The sequence below is a fragment of the Cebus imitator genome, unplaced genomic scaffold, assembly GCF_001604975.1.
Source record: "Cebus imitator isolate Cc_AM_T3 unplaced genomic scaffold, Cebus_imitator-1.0 Scaffold357, whole genome shotgun sequence".
Classification (NCBI taxonomy): domain Eukaryota; kingdom Metazoa; phylum Chordata; class Mammalia; order Primates; family Cebidae; genus Cebus; species Cebus imitator.
Window position 1 is genome coordinate 1,834,155 of NW_016107672.1, and position 17,468 is coordinate 1,851,622.

Sequence of the window (17,468 nt, forward strand, 5' to 3'; positions counted from 1 at the left end):
AATCACAGCAGATAGCAGGAAAAAAATTCTAGTATTCTATACACTATGGGATGATTACAGTTAACAATAATATATACTTTCAAATAACTAGAAGTCAATTAAATGTTCTCAATAATAAAATACATGTTTGAAATTATGGGTAAACTAATTACACGGGTTTGATGGTATATGTCGAAACATCACAAATGCCCTTATAAATATGTACAATTATAATGAGTCAATAAAAAATTAAAATTTAAAAAATGTGAGAATTAAGTTTTCCTAAGACTTGCTAGAGAAAATTGCATTCAGCTCTAGAATGTTGATGAGTAACTGCCCAGGATAATGGAGGCACTTAAGATAGTTATTTAGATATAAGCTGTATAACTCCATTAAAAGCATAATATATGAGGATTTCAACAATGCTCTTTGGTTGGTGACAGGATCCTTATTTTTCCTAAGGTTAAATCTCTGACTGTTAATTCATCTCCAATTTTACTATTGTGTTTGAAGATTGATAAGCAATTTTGGCTACACAAAGTATAGTAAAGCAGTTATAAAACAGCTTTGAAGTCAAAGATGAGTTTAAATATTGACTCCTCCACTTAATGGTCTTGCTTAACGTTGTTCTATAATGTGCAAAATAAGAATACCTAATAACATTCCTTTGATACAGCTCATATGAAAATTAAAACTATGGTATATTTAAGGTGTTCAGTAGAGCACTTTAAACAGAGCAAATTCTTAATAAATGATAGTCATCATCATAGTAAGACAAAAATTAAATTTATCTACCAAGAGATATTTAGGGAGATAATAGTATAAACAACGAGTTTATCAGGAAAATGCCCTACTTCTATTGTAATCACACATTTAATGCTATTTTTATTGGAAAATAACTGCACTTTTTATTGTTTTAATGAGATCAAAAGAAATGCCAAAAGATAATCATGTTAGATTCTTAAATTGCATAAATAATCTTTATGAAACAAAGAGCAGAGAAGCAAAGAAACCTTGGATTTTAAACTGTTAACTATGTTTAAAAATATTTTTACATTTTCCTGGAAAGCGAAAAAAAATTATAGTATTTATTTTTTGACACACCTGTTGAAACTCTGGTTACAATATAGTTTTGTTAGTAATCAAAACTGAGCAAAGTCCAAATACTGTAAATGAAACCCTCCTATCAAATCTCATGTGAGTCATACCATGTCCTTATAAAACAAGAAAAATGATGCTAAAGTCTGAAACATGTGCAAGTCACGGAACTTGGAAATTTTTTTAAGTTATACAAGCTAATAATATATTAATTATTTTATAAATCAAATAATGTATAATTCCATGTCTTGAAAACAATCAGGTCAATGTAATATTGTATGCATAATTTGAACAGTAAAAATTTCGTTATCTTATAAAGAGGTTTGTCATCAATGAATTATAATACCTGCAAAGCTCATTGTTGTAATAAATCTATGTGAGGTATATAAGCAAAGCGTTACTTATGTTGAATCCAATTTTTGAGCAAAATCAATACTACATTAGTTTTAAAATAGATACGGTCAGTGCTAACTTTCCTTTACATAACCAGTATTCATTAGTAGTAATGATTATTTTCAGCAGTTACCTTAAACTGTGATAATATAGTATTTCATGGCTTTTTATACTTTTAGTTAGACTTGCTTCATAATTGTGTTACAGAAATAAATACTTTTGCACTACCTACATATATAAGCCTGTTAAAAGAAGTTCATGATGTAAGGCACCCTAGAGAAATGTTCTGACTTTTTAAAAGCATACTTGGGGCCGGGCTTGGTTGCTAATGCCATAATCCAGTGTTTGGGAGGCCAAGGCTAGCAGATCATTTAAGGTTGGGAGTTAGAGACCAGTATGGCCCACATGGCAAAACTCTGTCTCTACTAAAAACACAACAAGTAACCGGGTGTGATGGCTCACACCTGTAATCCCAGCTACTCAGGAGACTGAGGCAGGAGAATCACTTGAACCCAGAAGACAGAGGTTGCAGTGACCCAAGATCCTGCCACTGCACTCCAGCCTGGGTGACAGAGTGAGACCCTATCTCAAAAGGAAAAAAAAAAAGTATACCTGGTACTGGTACGGGGGAATGTTAGAAGTGTGCATTTATTTAATAACAATTGATTATAATTTATTCATCACATTTATGATAGAAAGGTATCTTTAATCAATATGTTTTTAAATAGCTCATGTTAATATAAATGTAATATATATTTCCCTATAATCCAATAAGGCTATATCTCCGTATCAGCCTAAATTAGAAAGGCTCTCTAGTAAATAGCATATTATACCAAACTGAGGTGACTTTTTTCTGTTTGTTTTGTTTTGAGACAGGGTCTCTCTCTGTCACCCAAGCTAGAGTGCTGTGGCAGGATCTCGGCTCACTGCAACCTCCACCTCCCAAGTTCAAGCAATTCTCATGCGTCAGCGTCCTGAGTAGCTGGGACTACAGGTGCCCACCACCATGCCAAACTAATTTTTTTATTTTTAGTGGAAACATGGTTTCACCATGTTGGCCAGGCTGGTCTCAAACTCCTGACCTCAGGTGATCCACATGCTTCGGCCTCCCAACATGCTGGACTTACAGGCATGGGCCACCGTGCCCGGCCTAAGCTGAATATTTTTAAGATCATATAATTCAATCAGCCTCAGACATTTGGATGTTTCATGCTCCTTTTTGGCTTGGTTATTGTTTTGCCTCCTAATTTAATGTTTAATATTCTACTCCATGTTAAAGAAAAAAAAGTTTAATTTTATTATGTATGATACTACAAGACTATAGTAATCAAAACAGCATGATACTGGTACCAAAACAGAGATACAGACCAATGGAACAGAACAGATGCCTCGGAGGCAACACCACACATCTACAACTATCTCATCTTTGACAAACCTGACAAAAACAAGCAATGGGGAAAGGATTCCCATTTAATTAATGGTATTGGGAAAACTGCCTAGCCATGTGCAGAAAGCTGAAACTGGACCCCTTCCTGACACCTTACACTAAAATTAACTCCAGATGGATTAAAGACTTAAACATAAGACCTAACACCATAAAAACCCTAGAAGAAAATCTAGGCAAAACCATTCAGGACATAGGCACAGGCAAGGACTTCATGATTAAAACACCAAAAGCATTGGAAACAAAAGCCAAAATAGACAAATGGGATCTAATTAAACCCCAGAACTTCTGCACAGCAGAAGAAACAATCATTAGAGTGAACCGGCAACCAACAGAATGGGAAAAAAATTTTGCAAACTACCCATCTGACAAAGGACTTATATCCAAAATCTACAAAGAACTAAAACAGGTTTACAAGAAAAAAACAAACCCATTCAAAAGTGAGTGAAGGATATGAACACTTTTCAAAAGAAGACATATATGAGGCCAAAAAACATATGAAAAAATGCTCATTATCACTGGTCATTAGAAAAATGCAAATCAAAACTACCATCATTAAAAAATCTGGAGATAATTCATTCAACCATTGTGGAAGACAGTGTGGTGCTTCCTCGAGGACCTAGAAATAGAAATTCCATTTGATCCAGCAATCCCATTACTGGGTATATATCTAAAGGATTATAAATCATTCTATTATAAGGACGCATGCACACGTATGTTCATTGCAGCACCGTTTACAATAGCAAAGACTTGGAACCAACCCAAATGCCCATTGATGATAGACTGGAAAGGAAAAATGTGGCACACATACACCATGGAATACTATTCAGCCATAAAAAACAATGAGTTCATGTCCTTTGTAGGGACATGGATGAATCTGGAACCCATCATTCTCAGCAAACTAACACAAGAACAGAAAATCAAACACCTCATGTTCTCACTTATAGGTGAGTGTTGAACAATGAGAACACATGGACACAGGGAGGGGAGCATCACACACTGAGGTGTGGTGCGGGGACTGGGGAGGGACAGTGGAGGGTAGGGAGTTGGGGAGGGATAACATGGGGAGAAAGGCCAGAAAGGTGTTGGGGATGGAGGCAGCAAACCACATTGCCATGTATGAACCTATGCAACAATCCTGTATGTTCTTTACATGTACCCCAGAACCTGACATTCAATTTATATATATATATATATATATATATATATATATGAAAAAAGCTATTTAGAAAAGAAGAATCCAATGAAATAGAGCTTAGTCAAAATGCCTGATCTCACTTACTTTGAGTGAAATACTTATATCCTTTGAGTATAATATATCTGTAGATTAAATAATTTTTGCTCATTTTCAAGGACCAAAGAACGTAAAGCAGATTAATACAATTGCTCAGTTGCTGTTAAAACCTCAAACTAAAATCAAAATATTTTAGATTACTCAAAATATAAGCAGTTTTCTCATTATTCTTACTTTTCCCTAAAATGCTATCTCATGAGATTCTTGGTCGGTTTTTACCATTTTCCCCCTGCTTCAAACCTCTTTCATGGAATTCATTCCACAATATGATAAGGAACAGACAAAAGTTTGCCAATAGGATTATAAGACAGATTAAAGCCTCTGGATAGCATGCATCTGGTTTAGCAGTGATATTAAAGAAGAGAGGATCTGAATCCACACATCATTTACTTGTCCTATTCTTTTGTAATCCTTCCTTGTTTGTGGGTCTGAAAAGAGCAATGGTACAGAAACCTAAACAAGAAATAATTTTGAGACAGAACTCTGTGCACATGAAAAAAAATACTGGCAGCAATTTTCCCCAGGCAATGAAAAAAGTCATTTTATCAAAAATAATCAGAAGGTTAGAATCTGGTACGTTTAGTTGGGGGAGGGAGCTACTCTAGTTATTCACCACAGTTCCTTGAGGAAAAGTAATTGTATTTTAGAGAAAATGTAGATATATTTGACTGAACAAGAGAGCAAAGCCCAAAAGAAACCAATTATACCCCATGTTGTGAAATTATTTTAATTTTTTACTCTTAATCCTTGTTGGTTAAACTCTTGATTATCTATTCAAAATATGTTATTACAAGTCTGCAAGAGATCCTGGGGTCATCAAATCCCTGTAGAACAACTTACTAGCTAAAAAGCCCTGTCTTTTTCTTCTAACAGATGATGTGTGTGTTAGCGGGGAGAGGGGTATTAGAGGAGAATGAAAAGAATGCATCTTCATCTCAGATGCGATATTGGCCTATATGCTTCCATGTATACTCCCATCCACCATAGCATTTTCCTTATAATATTAAATAAGTGTTTGTGAATGAATAACTAAATGAAATTGGCAGAGCCTCTTTAATGTTCAGAGACCCACTGAAAGGAAAGCAGGGGGAGGTAAATTCTACTAGATACCTGGGATGCTCTGGAAACAAAAGACCCAATGAGGCATTGGGCTTCTTCTGAAAACTTCCATGGGAGCTATCCAAGGTACTAACCAGCCTAAGATTAAACCAGGCATTCATTCTGATGTTTGTCCTTTGAAAGTGGGGAAAAAAGCTGAGGAGAAGGAGCAAGGCAGAAGGGAGAAATGTTATTCTAACAACTGTAAATTCAAATTCTGCCTTTGAATGTTATAAGTTATGCATACCTGAAAATTTATTTCGTCTCTCAGTTTCAATTTCTTCATCTAGAAATGAACATAACTACTCTACCTATCTAATAGTATCATAAAATGTGGTGAAGATTAAACTGACTCATGCATGTAAAGCCTTTAACACAGTACCCAGCACAGAATAGGCACTTCATAAATATTAACTTATTAATACATTAAGAATAGAATACAAGCACTAATATGTCTATTTTCAGAACTGAAAGTCACATTTTGTCATGTCAGCTTCACAATTAATGCCTGTCTTTATTCTAGAATTTTATGCTCCACAGCGACAGAAAGCATTTTACTTCATTCATTACTTTCCCAGTGACTGATTCAAATGTTCTTGGAGTATATTGTGTTCTCTCAATACATAGTATATTATATATTCTCAATACATATTTCCAGTTTGCACTGGAAATTAATAAGTAAAGGAAGAAAATCATAGAGTAGCCATGAAATAAAGAGAGCAGGATACAGTGATACATTGGAAACACCACTGGAAAGAAGGAAAAATGGGCACACTATTCCAGCTTAGGAAGAAATGGAACTGAAAACTTTACCAACAAATTGTTTCTACATTTGTCACTACTTGTTAGAAATCCTCTTTAGGTATTCCTGGAGTATAAAATATTCTAAATACCTTCACTAATTTTCACAATAAAATGTGTTAGCAATGAAGGTGTTTTTCAGCTTTGCCTTAATGCTATCTGATCCTGTAAGTTTCTCTGTTTACGGACTATACCTCATCCACAGGCAGCACATCATAAAACTAGCATAAAACTATTTATGCTGTGCCATTTACACTCTTCTAATGGTTAGAGGTTTCATATAGACCTCCTACTGTAACTTATTTTGACCTCAGTGATGGTTATTCATAGTTATTCTGACCTCAGTAACCATCTTTCAGTACACTTCTTCCCATTCTTCATCTCATGTTCACAATGCTTCCACAGCTCAAATATTTACTTGCCTTTATGGCCATCATTTTATTTTTTTTTTCGCCTGATATTCTTTTTAAGCCAATCTGAATAAACATGCCAAACAGTGAATCTTCTCTGGAAAAGACTACAACTTTGTGGACCCAGATAGAAGTTAACTCTCTAATTCTGATCCAACATGAAATCAATGAAACTTCGGAAAATGTGTGTCTGAAAAAAGCACAGTGTACAGGCAGGTTGGCTTATAATTATTCCAACCTCACTAAATACCAAAGCAACAAAGCAAAGTTTGATGAAAATTGAATTATCAAAGTCAATTTTTATGTATTTCCTGAGAGCCATCTGAGTTTTGTACAGTTATACCAATTTCACTGTATTCAAAGTATCACATTTTAAGAACAATACATTTCATACTAAAAAGCTAAGTCTGTTTTGCCCTAATCAAAAAGTTTCTTATTTCATGGAATGAGCCCCCCAAATGAATCAATAAGAGGGTAATTACTACAAAACCACACGTGCTGTATATAGAATAATCCTGTATAATTGGAGTGATGAACAGGATGATCTGCTAGGTTTGTCACTTTACAGATTTTATGTTTGTGTAAGACTGCATAGGCTCCACAAATGTTTGCTTTTTCTCTTTAAATATCACATCATTTATTCTTTCTTCCTCATGGTATGTTAGCCAAAAAATAGCTCATGAAGACCCTGATTACAAATAAATATACATACAGCCATATAATTGCATGCTGTTGATTCTGAAGTCTTGCAGAGACTATATACTTTCTTACTAATGACTGTGACAACTATGCATCATTAGATTCAAGGGGCCAAAGAACTCCCTACATATGGCAAAATTGCACAGGTGTGGTGATTTGCTTTGGGGGCACAGAAATTTACTTTCCTAGAGAAAGAAAATTTTAAGCTTTTAAAAGTTGATTGGACTGATTATAAGGACTAGTAGTAAAGGAAGTATGGATGCTATAGGCTGTCATCACAGCTATTAACAGTAACTTTTACAATATTTATTCAAACCAAGACAATTATAAAGACCAATGTTATCATAAGTCACATTTATATTCTATGAATTGCCTCTGCTTCTCATGTAAATTTTAAAGAAAATAAAAATAAAAATGAATGTACTATTTTATAGATTTCTTTAGGACTGTGTCCTACTTACTAATGTCATGGTACTTTTAGAAAATATACCACTTACTAATGACATGGTACTTTTAGGAAATGTAACCTGTTAATATCCCATGTAAGGACAAATGTTCTACCCTTTTCAGTAATGAAGACAGAGATAATTGGTTTCTAGAATATTAGGAATCTGAGTATTGAAGTAATGGCATAAGATAAACTATATTAAAATTCACCTTAAAGAAACAGGATAGCTTTCAGGTATAAAGAAAGATTTTATAGTAACAAAATTAATGGCATATGGGATTTTAAGAACTATTTATTTCAAAATTTGGAAATAAACATAGAACAGAAACAAATATATTCAGTAAAATAAAATGAAACATGCTTATCTAGCACTGCATAGGGGTAGCCAGTCAATTAAACTCAATTTCTTATACTGAGAGGTTTATGTCTCTTATGGGAATGATTAGTTGACTATAGCTTAATTTTTTTTTAGCCATATGAATTAATCAAATGACTCTTGCTCCAATTTCATGCTGTCTGGACAATATGATGTCTCATATAGAGATTTCTGAACAGAGATGATATGTGGAGCAGCCAACATGAGTCTCTTAGTTCAGTTATGCTGTAAATCCCTTGAGAATGGCCATTCCAAGGAAAGCAGCCATAAGTAACATGGCCTTTCCTGACCTAGCTTCAGAAATTGAGCAGTTTCACTTCTACTGAATTCTGTTGTTTATAAATGAATCACTATGGTTAACATAGAATTCTATCTTTAGTTCTCCCCATAGCACATATTTATATGCTATTAATTAATTTCTTATTATCTACCTCCCTGCACTAAAACATAAGCTTCATGTGGGTAGGAATCCTGTTTTATTGTAGTTTATTCACTGATGTATCCTCCACACTCAACACTATTCATAATAGGTGCCAATGAATGAATAAATTGTCATGTTTCCCTTAACAGGTATGAAAAGGAACATATTTATAAAACACAGGTACACTGAATTTTCAAGGATGGAAGTTTAATAGCTAAAATTTGTAATTATTAAACTGTTTCATAGAATAATAGATGTATGATATGTTGCAGAAAACAGGGCTCACAGTCAAGTGTGTTTGGGAAACAGTGAATGCGACTTAACCCTCACCCTCCTCGCAAAAAGAAAAATCTCTTCACATTCAAGGCTCCTAAGACTCTTAACTTTTAAAAAAAAAAAAGCTGAATTTTGTTCAGCTTACTTTCCCCCAATATATGACAAAACACTTCCATAACAAAGTATTTATCTTCCACGTAGCTAATTTTGTACAGAATGCATTTTATTCCAACCTTCTCATCCTAATTTATGAAGAGTTGATTTTTTTATATATGGGGGCTAGAAGATAAGGGCTCCACTCTCTGGCAGTATCACAGCATCATGAAATGAGGACTCAGAATTCAAACAACTTGCTTGAGATGAAAATAAGTGTTACTGGAAAGCTGAGAACCAAAGACTACTACTCCTTACTTTCAGCAAAATGCTCTTTCCAACACTCTGGGCTTCTCAGATTCATAGATACAATCCATCTTGAATTCATCTTTGAGAGATGGTTATTCTCTTCTTAAGAACCCCGTGAGAGATACAATTTGTAATCTCCTTCAGTAGCCTGTCCCATTATTTATCAAGCAAACTCAGATTGCAGTAGGGTGGGATTCCATTACAGAGGAAAAGCATTTTCTTTGTCTTACTTAAAATGCTTCATTTAAAAATATAATTTATAATAAATTGACAAGTACAATCTCCACTTGTTCCTTGGCCAATAGGGTGGTGAAGCTTGGAGCAATGTCTTCAGGATGCACTCAGTCCGTGGCTCCAGGCCCGTTTAATGACAGGCTGAATCCTCACACTGACAGGCCCCGCCCAGTGAGGCTGCCAAGCGTTTGTCATAGTCATGCACATTAGTCAGTCACAAGAATGGAATGTGAAATGGTCAAGAGTGGGGCAGACCCTAAGGCAAAAAGTTTCTCAGCTCCAAAATGTTGAACATTTAAAATACAACCTCCCTATGTTCTACTGAAATAATAAAATATGTAATTAAGTCATCAAATTCTGTTTTCATGTCCTCAAATATTTTAATCATTTCACTCATTTAGGGACACAATTTTATTTATAAAAACATTTTTCTATAGGTAGACATTCATCCATCTACTCTATTCTGTTACATAATAAACAGAATCTTAGAAAGCTAGATATAAAACATGTGAAAAAGAGGCTAGATATTTTGAAACATGTGAAAAGTCTCTGTATTCCCACAGGTCCTGTTTGGATTCAATATCCACCTCATCAATTGCTGTATAACCTTCAGCAAGTTACTTAACAAAGCTAAGGTTCTCACATCTGAAAAACGGGGACAGTTAGTAGAATTTCAGTGTACTTTATGAGAACTGAATAAGAAAATACATTTGAAAGTAGCTGGCACAGTGTCTGGAATACAATAGGTTTTCAATAAATATTCTTTCCTATCTCCTATATAAAATGAGAATTAGATTATAAGTTCACTGGAGAACTCAATAATTAAAAGCTTGAGCTTGATCTTCTTATAAACAAAATGCTGTTTATGTGAATTAATACCCATTTATTTACTTGTTCAGAAATGTCATCTTTTAATATGGTCAACTTTTAAAAAGGTGAATTATTTTCATTGTTATATAAATACTCCTCTATTATTTGTGGGCAAAAGCCTAAAAGCCAAGTAGACCAGCATATAAATTTTATAAACTACATAATATCCTGTTGTGTTCTTTATCTGCTCACTACAATTCCAGTAGTTATACTTCAAACCTAGTATCAAGGGAAATAGATAGATAGATATAAAGATAGACAGACAGACAAATATACATAAATCAGACAAAGTAGGCATATAATTAAACGTTTATGCATACAAACTTTGGCAAAAAGTAAGCCAAAGAAAATATGCACAGCAAGGACAAAATAGACCTGTGACATATCTGTGATAATAGAAAATCTTTGGAACTGGCTAACTGATGAAATTGCAAACTTCAGATGACACAGTAAAATTTTTCACTGATACATGACCCTGCATTTCACTCAAAGTATCCACAGAAATGTGTATATCAGTTTACCAAAAGATGTACTAGAATATTTATAGGAACACTACAAATAATAGCATCCATGCACGAAACTACTGAAATTCTAACAGTTGGAGTGAAAAATCATAATATTCTTATATAATGGAACACTGCATACGATTAGTAATAAATAATCTATGACTAAGGCAACATTGTGGAATCTCACAAGCATAATATTAAGCAAAATAAACCAGATACAAAAATATCTATATGATTCCTTTTATATAAAGTTCAAAATACACAGATCTTATTTATTATCAGGAGAGCAGTTATTCCCTGGGAGTTAGTAACTAGAAGTGGCCGTTTGGGAAGCTGTAAAATTCTGTTTCCTGATCAGGGTATGTTCAGTTTGTGAACATTCATTGAACTATATAATGATGATGTGCCTCTTTCCTCACTGTATTTTTTATACTTTTAGGTTGGTGAATTTTAAATCATTATAACTAGGCTCAAACACATCTTTATTAATCAAAATAGGAACCATTATAATCAATAATTTTTGCCAGTAAGAAATCTGTGCTTCAGTGTTCAACAAACTCTTGGACAGCATTTTCTGCATCCTGCTAGTTGTGGAAGTGTTTTTCCTGCAAAAAGTTGTAAAGATGCCTGAAGAAGTGGTAGTCAGTTGACTAGAAGTCCAGTGACTATGGCAGATGCGGCAAAACTTCGTAGCCCACTTGTACAACTTTTGAAGCAGGGGTTGTGCAACCTATGGTTGGGCACTGTCCTGGAGAAGAAGTAGGCCCTTTCTGTTGACCAATGCCAGATGCAGGCACTGAGTTTTCAGTGCACCTCATGAGTTTGCTGAGCATACTTCTCCAATGTAATGGTTTCATCTGGATTCAGAAAGCTGCGGTGGATCAGACCATTAGCAAATTAACAATTAGTGACCATGACCATTATTTCTGGTGCAAGTGTGACTTTGGGAAGTGCTTTGGAGCTTCTGCTCAATCCAGTCACTGAGCTGGTCACTACCAGTTGTCATGTAAAATTCACTTTTCATCATACATCACAGTATGATTGAGAAATGGTTCACTGTTTTTGCATAAAATGAAAAGACAACACTTCAAAATGATGATTTTTAAAAAATTTTCCCAGCTTATGAGACACCCACTTATAGAGGTTTTTCAGCCTTCCAGTTTGCTTCAAATACCAAAAGATGGTAGAATAGTTGACGCTGAGTTATTTGGCAATTATCAGGTAGTTTTAAGAGGATCAGCTTTGATGACTGCTCTCAATTGGTCATTGGCAATTTCCTGTGGCTGGCTACTGTGCTTCTCATCTTCAAGGCTTTCATCTCCTTTGCAAACTTCTTGAACCACTGCTGTACTGTATGTTCATTAGCTGTTCCTGGACCAAAGCAAGTTGTCTCTGCTGTTTTACAACCCATTTTGAACTTGAAAAAGAAAATTGCTTGAATTTGCTTTTTGTCTAACATCATTTCCATATAAAATAAACATTTCCATATAAAATAAACAGCAAGTAGTAAGTCACTAGCAAAAATTGTCAGTAAGAAGTGTGCGTTAAAATGATGTATAACATAACCACATTTAAAAATGTATTCCAGTATCAAATAGCAACTTTCAACAATGCAAAAAACTGCAATTACTTTTGTGCCAACCTAGTTCCAAAAATTTTTCTTCACAAAATTAATGTTTTACAATATTTTTACTAAATTGAATGATTAGTTTTGGCATATCCAAGTATTTAAAAATCTGCTTAACATCAAAGCAGACTCTACTATATAGGCCTTAAAACTTTAAATAAAAAAAGATTTAGCGTTAAGATCATGTTGAAGAAGAAAACAAAGCGTACTTCAGACTGTCCTCACACTATTCTAAAGTAAAAGATTTGTTCGGCCAATTAATCAAACCAAGGAAAAGAACATTTTTAAAACCACTTGGCTGACTAAGTTGAAAATATTTATTATAAGATCTCATGTGATTCCTTTACTGCCTTTTCATCACTAGTAACCGAAGACCCTCAAAAGGAGGCTCCAGCCCCTTTAACCACCAAACCCATGAGAGTCACATTGAGAGATTTTTCTCCTGGGTAACAGGAGGGATTTAAAGGTAGCTGGATCCTCTATAGCTGTCTTTCTAAAACCCAGAAATTCTTCTGCAAATTCTACATATTTGAATTTGCTTTGCCCCACATTCTAGTTTGTATTCCAGTAGACCTCTGATACCAACCCCTTAAACTGAAGTTTGGCTGGGATTCTGAAAACTTGCCTGGTCCTAGCCAACTTCTCCTTTAGGAGATGGGGCCTCTCCCAGTCCTTTTTTGGCTAATAGCTGAGGTTTTATTTCAAACGTCTTGAGCTCCTTCTGAATCCAAGACAGAGCTACCAGCCTAATTAGAAGTATTTCATTTGCTGCTAAGCACCTGCAAACCGGATTGTGCATTTTAACAATGTAACTATCATTGATCAGCCTGAGGTTGCACTGTGATCTCAAATACCATAATTTTGCTTTTTTCCCTTTCTTGAGTGTCAGCCCTAAGCCAGGCCATTCTTCCAGAATGGTTTATTCCTCTATGTATGATAAGCTACCATTTTGTTCCAAGAAGCCATAGGCAAAGCCCATGCAAAATATGATGTTTCGAATAAAGCTTATAGTCACTCCCTTTTGGCTACAGATTTAACCAAACAAAAATATACCAGTTTACATTATTTTGAATCTAAGTGACCCAAAGGCATGGAAAATCTTCTAAATAAAAAGGTATTTAGGCCTGCCAAAGATAGGAAAATGCAGGCAATAACTGCCGTTCTACATTTCAAATCAATTTTCATAAACATGTATAATCATTACAAGTTAAAATTGAAGTTCATTTGTCCCTCAAACTATAGAAGTTACTTCTCAAATGTCAGCCAAACCTGCAAACTATTTTCAAATAATAAATAGAAAAAAAAATGACACTTCACACTAAAAATATGCTTACTGGTTGTTTTCAAATCAAAATAAAATTATTCACCTTAATAATTCAGTGTGGAATTAAATTAGTGTAGTTACATAACACAATATTAAAAGAAATTGCTATAAATTTCCCTCTATACACTGCTTTAAATGTGTCCCAGACATTCTGGTACATTATGTCTTTGTTATCATTGGTTTCAAGAAACATCTTTATTTCTTCCTTAATTTCATTATTTACCCAGTAGTCATTCAGGAACAGGTTGTTCAGTTTTCAAGTAGTTGTGCAGTTTTGAGTGAGTTTCTTAATCCTAAATTCTAATTTGATTGCACTGTGATCTGAGAGAAACTGTGTGTTATTATTTCTGTTCTTTTGCATTTGCTGAGGAGTGTTTTACTTCCAAATATGTGTGGTCAGTTTTAGAGTAAGTGCAATGTGGTGCTAAGAACGTGTGTTCTGTTGATTTGGGATGGAGCGTTCTGTAGATGTCTATTAGGCCCACTTGGTCCAGAGCTGAGTTTAAATCCTGGATATCTTGCTGATTTTCTGTCTCCCTGATCTAATATTGACAGTGGGGTGTTAATGTCTCCCACTATTATTGTGTGGAACTCTAAGTCTCTGTGTAGATCTTTAAGAACTTACTTTATGAATCTGGGTGCTCCTGTATTGGATGCATATATATTTAGGATAGTTAGCTCTTCTTGTTGCATTGATCTCTTTACCATTATGTAATGCCTTTCTTTGTCTCTTTTGCTCTCTGTTGGCTTAAAGTCTGTTTTATCAGAGACTAGGATTGCAACCCCTCCTTTTTTTTTNTTTTTTTTTTTTTTGCTTTCCATTTGCTTGGTAAATATTCCTCCATCCCTTTTTTTAAGCCTCTGTTTGTCTTTGCAAGTGAGATGGGTTTCCTGAATACAGCACACCTATGGGTCTTGACTCTTTATCCTATTTGCCAGTTTGTGTCTTTTAATTGGGGCACATAGCCCATTTACATTTAAGGTTAATATTGTTATGTGTGAATTTTTGATCCTGCCATTATGATGCTAGCTGGTTATTTTGCCTGCTTTGCTGATGCAGTTTCTTCATAGCAACGATGGTCTTCACAATTCGGTGTGTTTTTGCAGTGGCTGATATTGGTTGTTCCTTTCCACATTTAGTGCTTCCTTCAGGAAGCTCTTGCAAGGCAGGCCTGGTGGTGACAAAATCTCTCAGCATTTGCTTGTCTGTAAAGGATTTTTTTTTCTCCTTCACTTAGAAGCTTAGTTTGGTTGAATATCAAAATATGGGTTGAAAATTCTTTAAGAATGTTGAATATTGGCCCCCACTCTCTTCTGGCATGTAGAGTTTCTGCCAAGAGAGCTGCCATTAGTCTGATGGGCTTTCCTTTGTGGGTAAACTGACCTTTCTCTCTAGGTGCCCTTGGCAATTCCTCAAGGATCTAGAACTAGAAACATCATTTGACCCAGCAATCCCATTACTGGGATTATAAATCATTCTACTATAAAGACACATACACACCTATGATTACTGCATCACTATTCACAATAGCAAAGACTTGGAACCAACCCAAATGCCCATCAATGAAAGACTGGATAAAGAAAATGTGGCACATATACACCATAAAATACTATGCAGCCATAAAAAAGGATGAGTTCATGTCTTTTGCAGGGCCATGGATAAAGCTGGAGACCATCATTCTCCGCAAACTGACGCAGAACAGAAAAACGCCACATGTTCTCACTTAGAAGTGTGAGTTTAACAATGAGAACACAAAGAAACAGGGAGGGCAACATCACACACCAGGGCCTGGTCGGGGCTGGGGGGGCTAGGGGAGGAACAGCATTAGGATAAATACCTAATGCATGTGGGGCTTAAAACCTGGATGACAGGTTGATAGTTGCAGCAAATCACCACGGCACATGTATACCTATGTAACAAACCTGAATGTTCTGCATATGTAACCCAGAACTTAAAGTATAATTTTTTAAAAAAGAGACTAAAATATTAAAACAAAAATTCAAATGTCTGAATTTCTAAATTATGTATCAAAGGATTATCTGAAACCACAATTACTCTTGTAATGATTCTATTATGATGCAAGCAGTTAAACTTTACTATTTCAGTAAAAACAACCTTTTTTTAACTTCTTTGCAATTACTCAGTTATTCAAATTTCCTTATATTGTGAGTTCACTGGCTCCTAGTGATTTGAGATTTTCATTACAGCATGTCTACATGGCCTAACCACCACAATACGGAGTACAAGCAATACACAGCAAGTCCACTTACTGTGAAGTACTAAGGTATTGTTTACAGGTTTGGTAAGATAATGGTTCAAAAAGCAGATGATGGAGGATTATGTACAGATATGCACATTTAGTGCAGTTGGGAAAGGCTCTAGATAATGTCAAAATTATCTGTTTTAAGGTTTAAATGGTTGCTTCAGCCATTAAATGGCTGCAGGGTTGAATAAGTGGCTGCATTCTGAAACTGAGAATCTGAGCATAGATAACAGATTTTGAAGCACAATGGGTTGTGGTCACTAAATTCTGTAATTATAGGATAATCTTGCTAAACTGTCATGCCTATGGCATTGAATTTGGAAAAGGCAAATTTCCCAGTGCAGAGAACATGGTTTCTCTGACAGAAATCTAAGGAAAGCTACATGCATTTGTTAAAATTGTAAATATTTGACATAGGTACACTCAAACATGATGCTTCCAGTTTATTCTGCAAACTTGACAATAAAAAATCTAACTCTAAACTACAATATTTCATCTCCTTTTCAGCATTCATAATAACTAATCCTAATGGTGGTTTGGGTTTATTTAAAATGAAGGACATGCTTTTTTCTGATCTATTTATTTCAATCACTTTATATACTATATAATGTACAACAAATTCAAAGTTCCAATTATTTAAAACTTATTTAGTTTTAGACTAATGCACTGCCTTAGTACTTTTACATTTTTTGTTTACCATCTTGTTTATTTTGTATTTTAATTATAAAAAAAGAAGCTACTGGAGACTCTGTAGACAATGGTCGCCAGAATTTTAGAAACATCTATTTCACGTTTCCAAAAACTTCAACATTTAACAGAGATGAGGTTTCCTGTGTTCCAGGTTTTCTTTTAGTATTTTTTTCCATATAGTTTTAGGTATTAAAATACTGTTTTAGTTATTTGGTGAATACAAAATAATATATGTAAGGTATATTCTATAAAGTATAATAATACAATCTATTTTTAACTGACAAAAATTATATATATATATGGTATGTAACGTGAGGCTTTGATATGTGTATACATTATGAAATGGCTAAATCAATTACTTTTATATTAATTCAGCTGTGAATCTTAATATCCCATTGACTCATACAGGTGTGTTAAGTAAATTTATTTTTTTGTTAATTTTAGTTATATTTAGTTATACTATATATATTTATAGTTAAAATATGTTCCAGTTTTCCTTAAAACATTTATACACAAAACTTATTGTAGTAATTTTAAAATTTTATAAAGAAACCCAGGTAGGAAGTGGAATAGATGAGACAGTATATTAAACAAACAATTCTAAAAAGGACAGTGTGAGAAATCATTTTCTACAATCAAAAATATTCTTTCTTATGCCCTTTTTATTTGTTAGAATGTGGAATTCAGAACTGATCAGAGCTACAAGATCCAACTGGATCAGAAAGTCAATAGTGAGTGAGGAGAAAAAGACAAAAATAACTATCCAGACAAATCTTAGTAAGTATAATGTATAAGACTCCTGGACTAGATTATT